Source organism: Puntigrus tetrazona, unplaced genomic scaffold (genome assembly GCF_018831695.1).
Source record: "Puntigrus tetrazona isolate hp1 unplaced genomic scaffold, ASM1883169v1 S000000003, whole genome shotgun sequence".
NCBI lineage: Eukaryota > Metazoa > Chordata > Actinopteri > Cypriniformes > Cyprinidae > Puntigrus > Puntigrus tetrazona.
Window position 1 is genome coordinate 3,833,724 of NW_025047683.1, and position 10,577 is coordinate 3,844,300.

Consider the following 10,577-nt stretch of genomic DNA (forward strand, 5'->3'; position numbering starts at 1 on the left):
TAACCCGCCGAGATCGCTCTGAAATATGCGCCTGGATGTCTGGACTTAGGTTTTGAACGCTTAAAAATACCTCCAGGGTGGAGGGGGTCGAGTGGGAAAGCGCCCGAGAAGTCGCACTTTAACCCGCCGAGATCGGCTGAAATATGCGCCTGGATGTTTGGACTTAGGTTTTGAAAGCAAAAAAAATCCTCCAGGGTGGCGGGGTCGAGTGGGAAAGCGCCCGAAGTCGACTTAACCCGCCGAGATCGCCTGAAATATGCGCCTGGATGTTTGGACTTAGGTTTTGAAAGCAAAAATTTCTCCAGGGTGGCGGGGTCGAGGGAAAGCGTCCCGAAGTCGACTTAACCCGCCGAGATCGCCTGAAATATGCGCCTGGATGTTTGGACTTAGGTTTTGAAAGCAAAAAATTTCTCCAGGGTGGCGGGGTCGAGTGGGAAAGCGTCCGAAGTCGCACTTAACCCGCCGAGATCGCCTGAAATATGCGCCTGGATGTTTGGACTTAGGTTTTGAACGAAAAAATTTCTCCAGGGAGACCGGGTCGAGTGGGAAAGCGCCCGAGAAGTCGCACTTAACCCGCCGAGATCGGCTGGATGAAGCGCCTGGATGTCTGGACTTAGGTTTTGAAAGCAAAAAAATTTCCTCCAGGACGGCGGGGTCGAGTGGGAAAGCGCCCGAAGGCGACTTAACCCGGACTCGATCGGTCGGATGAAGCGCCTGGATGTTTGGACTTAGGTTTTGAACGCAAAAATTTCTCCAGGACGGCGGGGTCGAGTGGGAAAGCGTCCGAAGGCGACTTAACCCGGACTCGATCGGGTCGGATGAAGCGCCTGGATGTTTGGACTTAGGTTTTGAACGCAAAAATTTCTCCAGGACGGCGGGGTCGAGGGGAAAGCGCCCGAAGGCGACTTAACCCGGACTCGATCGGGTCGGATGAAGCGCCTGGATGTTTGGACTTAGGTTTTGAACGCAAAAAATTTCTCCAGGACGGCGGGGTCGAGTGGGAAAGCGCCCGAAGGCGCACTTAACCCGGACTCGATCGGGTCGGATGAAGCGCCTGGATGTTTGGACTTAGGTTTTGAACGCAAAAAATTTCTCCAGGACGGCGGGGTCGAGTGGGAAAGCGTCCGAAGGCGCACTTAACCCGGACTCGATCGGGTCGGATGAAGCGCCTGGATGTTTGGACTTAGGTTTTGAACGAAAAAATTTCCTCCAGGACGGCGGGGTCGAGTGGGAAAGCGCCCGAGAAGTCGCACTTAACCCGCCGAGATCGGGCTGGAAATATGCGCCTGGATGTTTGGACTTAGGTTTTGAACGAAAAAATTTCTCCAGGGAGGCCGGGTCGAGTGGGAAAGCGCCCGAGAAGTCGCGACTTAACCCGCCGAGATCGGCTGAAATATGCGCCTGGATGTTTGGACTTAGGTTTTGAACGAAAAAATTTCTCCAGGGAGGCCGGGTCGAGTGGGAAAGCGCCCGAGAAGTCGCACTTAACCCGCTGAGATCGGCTGAAATATGCGCCTGGATGTTTGGACTTAGGTTTTGAACGAAAAAAAATTCTCCAGGGAGGCCGGGGTCGAGTGGGAAAGCGTCCGAGAAGTCGCACTTAACCCGGCTGAGATCGGCTGAAATATGCGCCTGGATGATTTTCGCTTTCAAAATTGCACTAAGTCCAACTTCGGGGAAAGGTCCGACTTCCATACCCTCCGAGGCTCCGAGTCAGGCCGACCGAGAGGCCTCTTCCCGGGCACGATTCAAATTTCACCGCGACCCCGGAGGTGGCCGTTTACCCAGGAGCAACTTTTACATCAACTTTAATTTTTTTTTTTTTTTTTTTTTTTTTTTTTTTTTTCTAAAAACTCTGAAATTCGTGCCCTGCGCGTCGCTGCTTTAACGGGGCGAGTCTGTGAGCGCAGGCCTTTGTAGAAAACATTCATCCAGGGCCTTTAATAAATAAAATCATACCCAAATCTGTGTTATTGTGACGGGGTTAGTCTGTGAGCGCAGGCCTTATGGAAAACATTCATCGAGGGCCTTTATTAAATAAAATCATGCCCAATAAAGAGTTAATGGGTCGGGTTAGTCTGTGAGCGCAGGCCTTATAGAAAAACATTTTTCCAGGGCCTTTATTAAATAAAATCACGCCCAATAAAGAGTTACTGTGTCGGGTTAGTCTGTGAGGGCAGGCCTTAAAGAAAACTGTCATCCAGGGCCTTTATTAAATAAAATCATGCCCATAAGAGTGTTATTGTAACGGGGGTTAGTCTGTGAGCGCAGGCCTTAAAGAAAACATTTATCCAGGGCCTTTATTAAATAAAATCATGCCCAATAAAGCGTTACTGTGTCGGGTTAGTCTGTGAGCGCAGGCCTTATAGAAAACATTTTTTCCAGGGCCTTTATTAAATAAAATCATGCCCAATAAAGCGCACTGTGTCGGGTTAGTCTGTGAGCGCAGGCCTTATAGAAAACATTTTTCCAGGGCCTTTATTAAGTAAAATCATGCCCAACAAAGAGTTACTGTGTCGGGTTAGTCTGTGAGCGCAGGCCTTAAAGAAAACTGTCATCCAGGGCCTTTATTAAATAAAATCATGCCCATAAGAGTGTTATTGTAACGGGGGTTAGTCAGTGAGCGCAGTGCTTATAGAAAACATTTTTCCAGGGCCTTTATTAAATAAAATCACGCCCAATAAAGCGTTACTGTGTCGGGTTAGTCTGTGAGCGCAGGCCTTATAGAAAACATTTTTCCAGGGCCTTTATTAAATAAAATCACGCCCAATAAAGAGTTACTGTGTCGGGTTAGTCTGTGAGGGTAGGCCTTAAAGAAAACTGTCATCCAGGGCCTTAATTAAATAAAATCATGCCCATAAGAGTGTTATTGTAACGGGGGTTAGTCAGTGAGCGCAGGCCTTATAGAAAACATTCATCGAGGGCCTTTATTAAATAAAATCATGCCCAATAAAGAGTTACTGTGTCGGGGTCAGTCTGTGAGCGCAGGCCTTATAGAAAACATTTTTCCAGGGCCTTTATTAAATAAAATCACGCCCAATAAAGAGTTACTGTGTCGGGTTAGTCTGTGAGCGCAGGCCTTATAGAAAACATTCATCGAGGGCCTTTATTAAATAAAATCACGCCCAATAAAGCGCACTGTGTCGGGTTAGTCTGTGAGCGCAGGCCTTATAGAAAACATTTTTCCAGGGCCTTTATTAAATAAAATCACGCCCAATAAAGAGTTACTGTGTCGGGTTAGTCTGTGAGGGTAGGCCTTAAAGAAAACTGTCATCCAGGGCCTTAATTAAATAAAATCATGCCCATAAGAGTGTTATTGTAACGGGGGTTAGTCAGTGAGCGCAGGCCTTATAGAAAACATTCATCGAGGGCCTTTATTAAATAAAATCATGCCCAATAAAGAGTTACTGTGTCGGGTCAGTCTGTGAGCGCAGGCCTTATAGAAAACATTTTTCCAGGGCCTTTATTAAATAAAATCACGCCCAATAAAGAGTTACTGTGTCGGGTTAGTCTGTGAGGGCAGGCCTTATACAAAACATTCATCGAGGGCCTTTATTAAATAAAATCATGCCCAATGAAGAGTTACTGTGTCGGGTTAGTCTGTGAGCGCAGGCCTTATAGAAAACATTCATCCAGGGCCTTTATTAAATACAATCATGCCCACAAAGCGTTAATGTGTCGGGTTAGTCTGTGAGCGCAGGCCTTAAAGAAAACTGTCATCCAGGGCCTTTATTAAATAAAATCATGCCCAATGAAGCGCTATTGTGTCGGGTTAGTCTGTGAGCGCAGGCCTTATAGAAACCATTTTTTCCAGGGCCTTTATTAAATAAAATCATGCCCACAAAGCGCACTGTGTCGGGTTAGTCTGTGAGCGCAGGCCTTATAGAAAACATTTTTCCAGGGCCTTTATTAAGTAAAATCATGCCCAACAAAGAGTTACTGTGTCGGGTTAGTCTGTGAGCGCAGGCCTTATAGAAAACATTGTTCCAGGGCCTTTATTAAATAAAATCATGCCCAATGAAGCGCTATTGTGTCGGGTTAGTCTGTGAGCGCAGGCCTTATAGAAAACATTTTTTCCAGGGCCTTTATTAAATAAAATCATGCCCACAAAGCGCTACTGTGTCGGGTTAGTCTGTGAGCGCAGGCCTTATAGAAAACATTTTTCCAGGGCCTTTATTAAGTAAAATCATGCCCAACAAAGAGTTACTGTGTCGGGTTAGTCTGTGAGCGCAGGCCTTATAGAAAACATTGTTCCAGGGCCTTTATTAAATAAAATCATGCCCAATGAAGCGTTACTGTGTCGGGTTAGTCTGTGAGCGCAGGCCTTATAGAAAACATTCAATCAGGGCCTTTATTAAATAAAAACATGCCCAAATAAGTGCTATTGTGATGGGGTTAGTCTGTGACCCCAGGCCCTGTGTAAAACTGTCACCCAGGGCCTTTATAGAGTAAAATCATGCCCAATAAGGTTAGGTTAGGTTAGGTTAGGTTAGGTTAGGTTAGGTTAGGCTAGGTTAGGTTAGGTTAGGTTAGGGTTAGGGGTTAGGTTAGGCTAGGTTAGGTTAGGTTAGGTTAGGGCTTAGGTTAGGTTAGGTTAGGTTAGGTTAGGTTAGGTTAGGTTAGGTTAGGTTAGGTTAGGTTAGGCTAGGTTAGGTTAGGTTAGGTTAGGTTAGGTTAGTCTGTGAGCGCGGGCCTTATAGAAAACATTCATCCAGGGCCTTTATTAAATAAAATCATGCCCAAATAAGTGTTATTGTGATGGGGTTAGTCTGTGAGCGCAGGCCTTATAGAAAACATTCATCCAGGGTCTCTATTAAATAAAATCATGCCCAATAAGGTGTTACTGTGTAGGGTTAGTCTGTGAGCGCAGGCCCTTTGTAAAACATTCATCCAGGGCCTTTATTAAATAATATCATGCCCAAATAAGTGTTATTGTGATGGGGTTAGTCTGTGAGCGCAGGCCTTATAGAAAACATTCATCCAGGGCCTTTATTAAATAAAATCATGCCCAAATAAGTGTTATTGTGATAGGGTTAGTCTGTGAGCGCAGGCCTTATAGAAAACATTCATCCAGGGCCTTTATAGAATAAAATCATGCCCAAATAAGTGTTATTGTGATGGGGTTAGTCTGTGAGTGCAGGCCTTATAGAAAACATTCCTCCAGGGCCTTTATTAAATAAAATCATGCCCAATAAGGCGCTACTGTGTCGGGTTAGTCTGTGAGCGCAGGCCTTTGTAGAAAACATTCATCCAGGGCCTTTTTAAATAAAATCATGCCCAAATAAGTGTTATTGTGATGGGGTTAGTCTGTGAGCGCAGGCCTTATAGAAAACATTCATCCAGGGCCTTTATAGAATAAAATCATGCCCACATAAGTGTTATTGTGATGGGGTTAGTCTGTGAGCGCAGGCCTTATAGAAAACATTCATCCAGGGCCTTTATAGAAAAAATTATGCCCAATAAGGTGTTAGTGTGTAGGGTTAGTCTGTGAGCGCAGGCCCTTTGTAAAACATTCATCCAGGGCGAGAATGAAATAAAACGATGCCCATTAAAGTGTTACTGCGTTGGGGTTAATGTGTGAGCCCAGGCCCTTTGGAAAATTGAAATCCAGACACGGGGTTCGTGAATGTGTGTGTCCGAGAAGTCGCCTTAACCCGCCTTGATCGGCTGTAACGAGCGCCTGGATGTCTGGACGAGGTTTTGAACGCTTAAAAAATCCTCCAGGGTGGAGGGGGTCGAGTGGAAAGCGCCCGAGAAGTCGCACTTAACCCGCCGAGATCGGCTGAAATATGCGCCTGGATGTTTGGACTTAGGTTTTGAAAGCAAAAAAATCCTCCAGGGTGGCGGGGTCGAGTGGGAAAGCGCCCGGGAAGTCGCACTTAACCCGCCGAGATCGCCTGAAATATGCGCCTGGATGTCTGGACTTAGGTTTTGAACGCTTAAAAATACCTCCAGGGTGGAGGGGGTCGAGTGGGAAAGCGCCCGAGAAGTCGCGACTTAACCCGCCGAGATCGGCTGAAATATGCGCCTGGATGTCTGGACTTAGGTTTTGAAAGCAAAAAAATCCTCCAGGGTGGCGGGGTCGAGTGGGAAAGCGCCCGGGAAGTCGACTTAACCCGCCGAGATCGCCTGAAATATGCGCCTGATGTTTGGACTTAGGTTTTGAAAGCAAAAAAATCTCCAGGGTGGCGGGGTCGAGTGGGAAAGCGCCCGGGAAGTCGCACTTAACCCGCCGAGATCGCCTGAAATATGCGCCTGGATGTCTGGACTTAGGTTTTGAACGCTTAAAAATACCTCCAGGGTGGAGGGGGTCGAGTGGGAAAGCGCCCGAGAAGTCGCGACTTAACCCGCCGAGATCGGCTGAAATATGCGCCTGGATGTTTGGACTTAGGTTTTGAAAGCAAAAAATCTCCAGGGTGGCGGGGTCGAGTGGGAAAGCGCCCGGGAAGTCGCACTTAACCCGCCGAGATCGCCTGAAATATGCGCCTGGATGTTTGGACTTAGGTTTTGAAAGCAAAAAATTTCTCCAGGGTGGCGGGGTCGAGTGGAAAGCGTCCCGAAGTCGCACTTAACCCGCCGAGATCGCCTGAAATATGCGCCTGGATGTTTGGACTTAGGTTTTGAAAGCAAAAATTTCTCCAGGGTGGCGGGGTCGAGTGGAAAGCGTCCGGGAAGTCGCACTTAACCCGCCGAGATCGCCTGAAATATGCGCCTGGATGTTTGGACTTAGGTTTTGAACGAAAAAATTTCTCCAGGGAGACCGGGTCGAGTGGGAAAGCGCCCGAGAAGTCGCGACTTAACCCGCCGAGATCGGCTGGATGAAGCGCCTGGATGTCTGGACTTAGGTTTTGAAAGCAAAAAAATTTCTCCAGGACGGCGGGGGGTCGAGGGGAAAGCGCGCCCGAAGGCGACTTAACCCGGACTCGATCGGTCGGATGAAGCGCCTGGATGTTTGGACTTAGGTTTTGAACGCAAAAATTTCTCCAGGACGGCGGGGTCGAGTGGGAAAGCGTCCGAAGGCGCACTTAACCCGGACTCGATCGGTCGGATGAAGCGCCTGGATGTTTGGACTTAGGTTTTGAACGCAAAAATTTCTCCAGGACGGCGGGGGGTCGAGTGGGAAAGCGTCCGAAGGCGACTTAACCCGGACTCGATCGGTCGGATGAAGCGCCTGGATGTTTGGACTTAGGTTTTGAACGAAAAAATTTCTCCAGGACGGCGGGGTCGAGGGGAAAGCGCCCGAAGGCGCACTTAACCCGGACTCGATCGGGTCGGATGAAGCGCCTGGATGTTTGGACTTAGGTTTTGAACGAAAAAATTTCTCCAGGACGGCGGGGGTCGAGTGGGAAAGCGTCCCGAAGGCGCACTTAACCCGGACTCGATCGGTCGGATGAAGCGCCTGGATGTTTGGACTTAGGTTTTGAACGAAAAAATTTCTCCAGGACGGCGGGGTCGAGTGGGAAAGCGTCCGAAGGCGACTTAACCCGGACTCGATCGGTCGGATGAAGCGCCTGGATGTTTGGACTTAGGTTTTGAACGAAAAAATTTCTCCAGGACGGCGGGGGTCGAGGGGAAAGCGTCCGAAGGCGACTTAACCCGGACTCGATCGGTCGGATGAAGCGCCTGGATGTTTGGACTTAGGTTTTGAACGAAAAAATTTCTCCAGGACGGCGGGGGTCGAGTGGGAAAGCGTCCGAAGGCGACTTAACCCGACTCGATCGGTCGGATGAAGCGCCTGGATGATTTTCGCTTTCAAAATTGCACTAAGTCCAACTTCGGGAAAGGTCCGACTTCCATACCTCCGAGGCTCCGAGTCAGGCCGACCGAGAGGCCTCCTCCCGGGCATGATTCAAATTTTCCCGCGACCCTGGAGGTGGCCGTTTACACAGGAGCAACTTTTACATGGGTACACGATTTCGGTGAACGCGTGTTTTTGTGGACTTAGTCTCTGAGCGAAAAAAAAAGTCGAAAAAACGACTAAGTCCATATCGACTTAGGTTTTGAACGCAATCTTTCTGAAGCTCCGGGGCGAGGGAGCTATCGAACGCTTCACCTGAAACACGGACACAGACGCCGAGAGAGAGGACGTTCGACGGCGAGAGCGTCCCCCGCGGCCCGGAACGTGATCGATTGAGCGCCGAAAGCGCTTCTAGCCTAGGACCCCACCCGCCAGCCCCGCTGGCCGCTATGGGTCGGGAGTGCCTGGCAGGCACGGCGCGCAATGGGTTTACGCTTGGGCTTTGACAGCACGCCGCGCCCGGCAATTTGGACGCTCGTTACGAGCAGGCCCTCAGCCCGAGGGAAGGCGCCAACCTTCGGAGGAGGCCTAGACGGCCGGTCAGAGCGCAGAGGTCCGCCACCGGGCGGGCGGAGGGGCAGAACGCGACGCTGCCCCGGCGACGCCGCGCGGTACCCCGCCCGCGGAAACACACTTTTCCGAGCGGCCGCCGCGATCCCAGCGCCACCCACCCCGAAACGGCGACTTCGCGCCGGGGAAGGTTCGAGCCGCGCCGCCCCCTATGAGCGCCGGTCTTAGCCGAGGGTCCAAGCGGGTCTGCCCAGGCCCTCCTCAGGCGGACTGAGACCCGTGTGTAGGCAAAAACGCGCTTCGCGGCCGGTTGGTCCCTACGACCCACAGGGGTTACCTGGTTGATCCTGCCAGTAACATATGCTTGTCTCAAAGATTAAGCCATGCAGGTCTGGCGCACACGGCCGGTACAGTGAAACTGCGAATGGCTCATTAAATCAGTTATGGTCCCTTTGATCGCTTCCACCCGGTACTTGGATAACTGTGGCAATTCCAGAGCTAATACATGCAAACGAAGCGCCGACCGGCCGACCGCCTCGCGGGGGCGGAGGCTAGGACGCGCGCATTTATCAGATCCAAAACCCATCCGGCCCCCGGGGATCCGCCTCCCGACCCGGTACCTTTGGTGACTTCTAGATAACTCGGGCCGATCGCCGCCTCTCCGCGCGCGCGACGATTCATTCGAGTGTCTGCCCTATCAACTTTCGATGGTACATCAGGCGCCTACCATGGTGACCACGGGTGACGGGAATCAGGGTTCGATTCCGGAGAGGGAGCCTGAGAAACGGCTACCACATCCAAGGAAGGCAGCAGGCGCGCAAATTACCCATTTCCGACTCGGAGAGGTAGTGACGGTGGGTAACAATACAGGTCTCTTTCGAGGCCCTGTAATTGGAATGAGCGATCTTAAACACATGGGCGAGGACCCATTGAGGGCAAGTCTGGTGCCAGCAGCCGCGTAATTCCAGCTCCAATAGCGTATATTAAAGTTGCTGCAGTTAAAAAGCTCGTAGTTGATCTCGGATCTGGCTGGCGGTCCGCCGAGAGGCGAGCCACCGCCCGCCCCAGGTCCCTGCCTCGAGGCGCCCGGATGCCCTTGGCTGGGTGTCCGGTCCGAGGGGCCAAAGCGCTTACTTTGAAAAATTAGAGTGTTCAAAGCAGGTCGAGCGCCGCCGCTGAATACCGCAGCTAGGAATAATGGAATAGGACTCGGTTCTATTTTGTGGGTTTCTGGAACCCGGAGCCATGATTAAGAGGGACGGCCGGGGCATTCGTGATTGCGCCGCTAGAGGTGAAATTCTTGACCGGCGCAAGACGGACGAAAGCGAAAGCATTTGCCAAGAATGTTTTCATTAATCAAGAACGAAAGTCGGAGGTTCAAGACGATCAGATACCGCCAGAGTTCCGACCAGAACGATGCCGACCCGCGATCCGGGCGGCGTTATTCCCATGACCCGCTGGCAGCGTATGGGAAACCACGAGTCTTTGGGTTCCGGGGAGTATGGTTGCAAAGCTGAAACTTAAAGGAATTGACGGAAGGGCACCACCAGGAGTGGAGCCTGCGGCTTAATTTGACTCAACACGGAAACCTCACCCGCCCGGACACGGAAAGGATTGACAGATTGATAGCTCTTTCTCGATTCTGTGGGTGGTGGTGCATGGCCGTTTTAGTTGGTGGAGCGATTTGTCTGGTTCATTCCGATAACGAACGAGACTGCTTGCTAAATAGTGGCGCGCCACTTGGGTCGGCGCCAAAAACTTCTTAGAGGGACAAGTGGCGCTCAGCCACGCGAGATGGAGCAATAACAGGTCTGTGATGCCCTTAGATGTCCGGGCTGCACGCGCGCCATTAATGGGCGGATCAGCGCAGGTCTCACCCTGCGCCGAGAGGCGCGGTAACCCGCTGAACCCCGCCGTGATCGGGACTGGGGATTGAAACTATTTCCCATCAACGAGGAATTCCCAGTAAGCGCGGGTCATAAGCTCGCGATTAAGTCCCCTGCCCTTTGTACACACCGCCCGGCCGCTACTACCGATTGGATGGTTTAGTGAGGTCTCGGACCGCCCGCCGGCCCCTCGCGGGCTCTGGGCGGAGCGCCGGAAGACGATCAAACTTGACTATCTAGAGGAAGTAAAAGTCGTAATAAGGTTTCCGTGAGGTGAACCTGCGGAAGGATCATTATCGCCCGCCCGATCCAAAGCGAAACGCTCCGGGCGGGAGGCCTAGCCCACCTCCCCGCCTCAAGCCCGGTGCGCGCAGAGGCCGGCG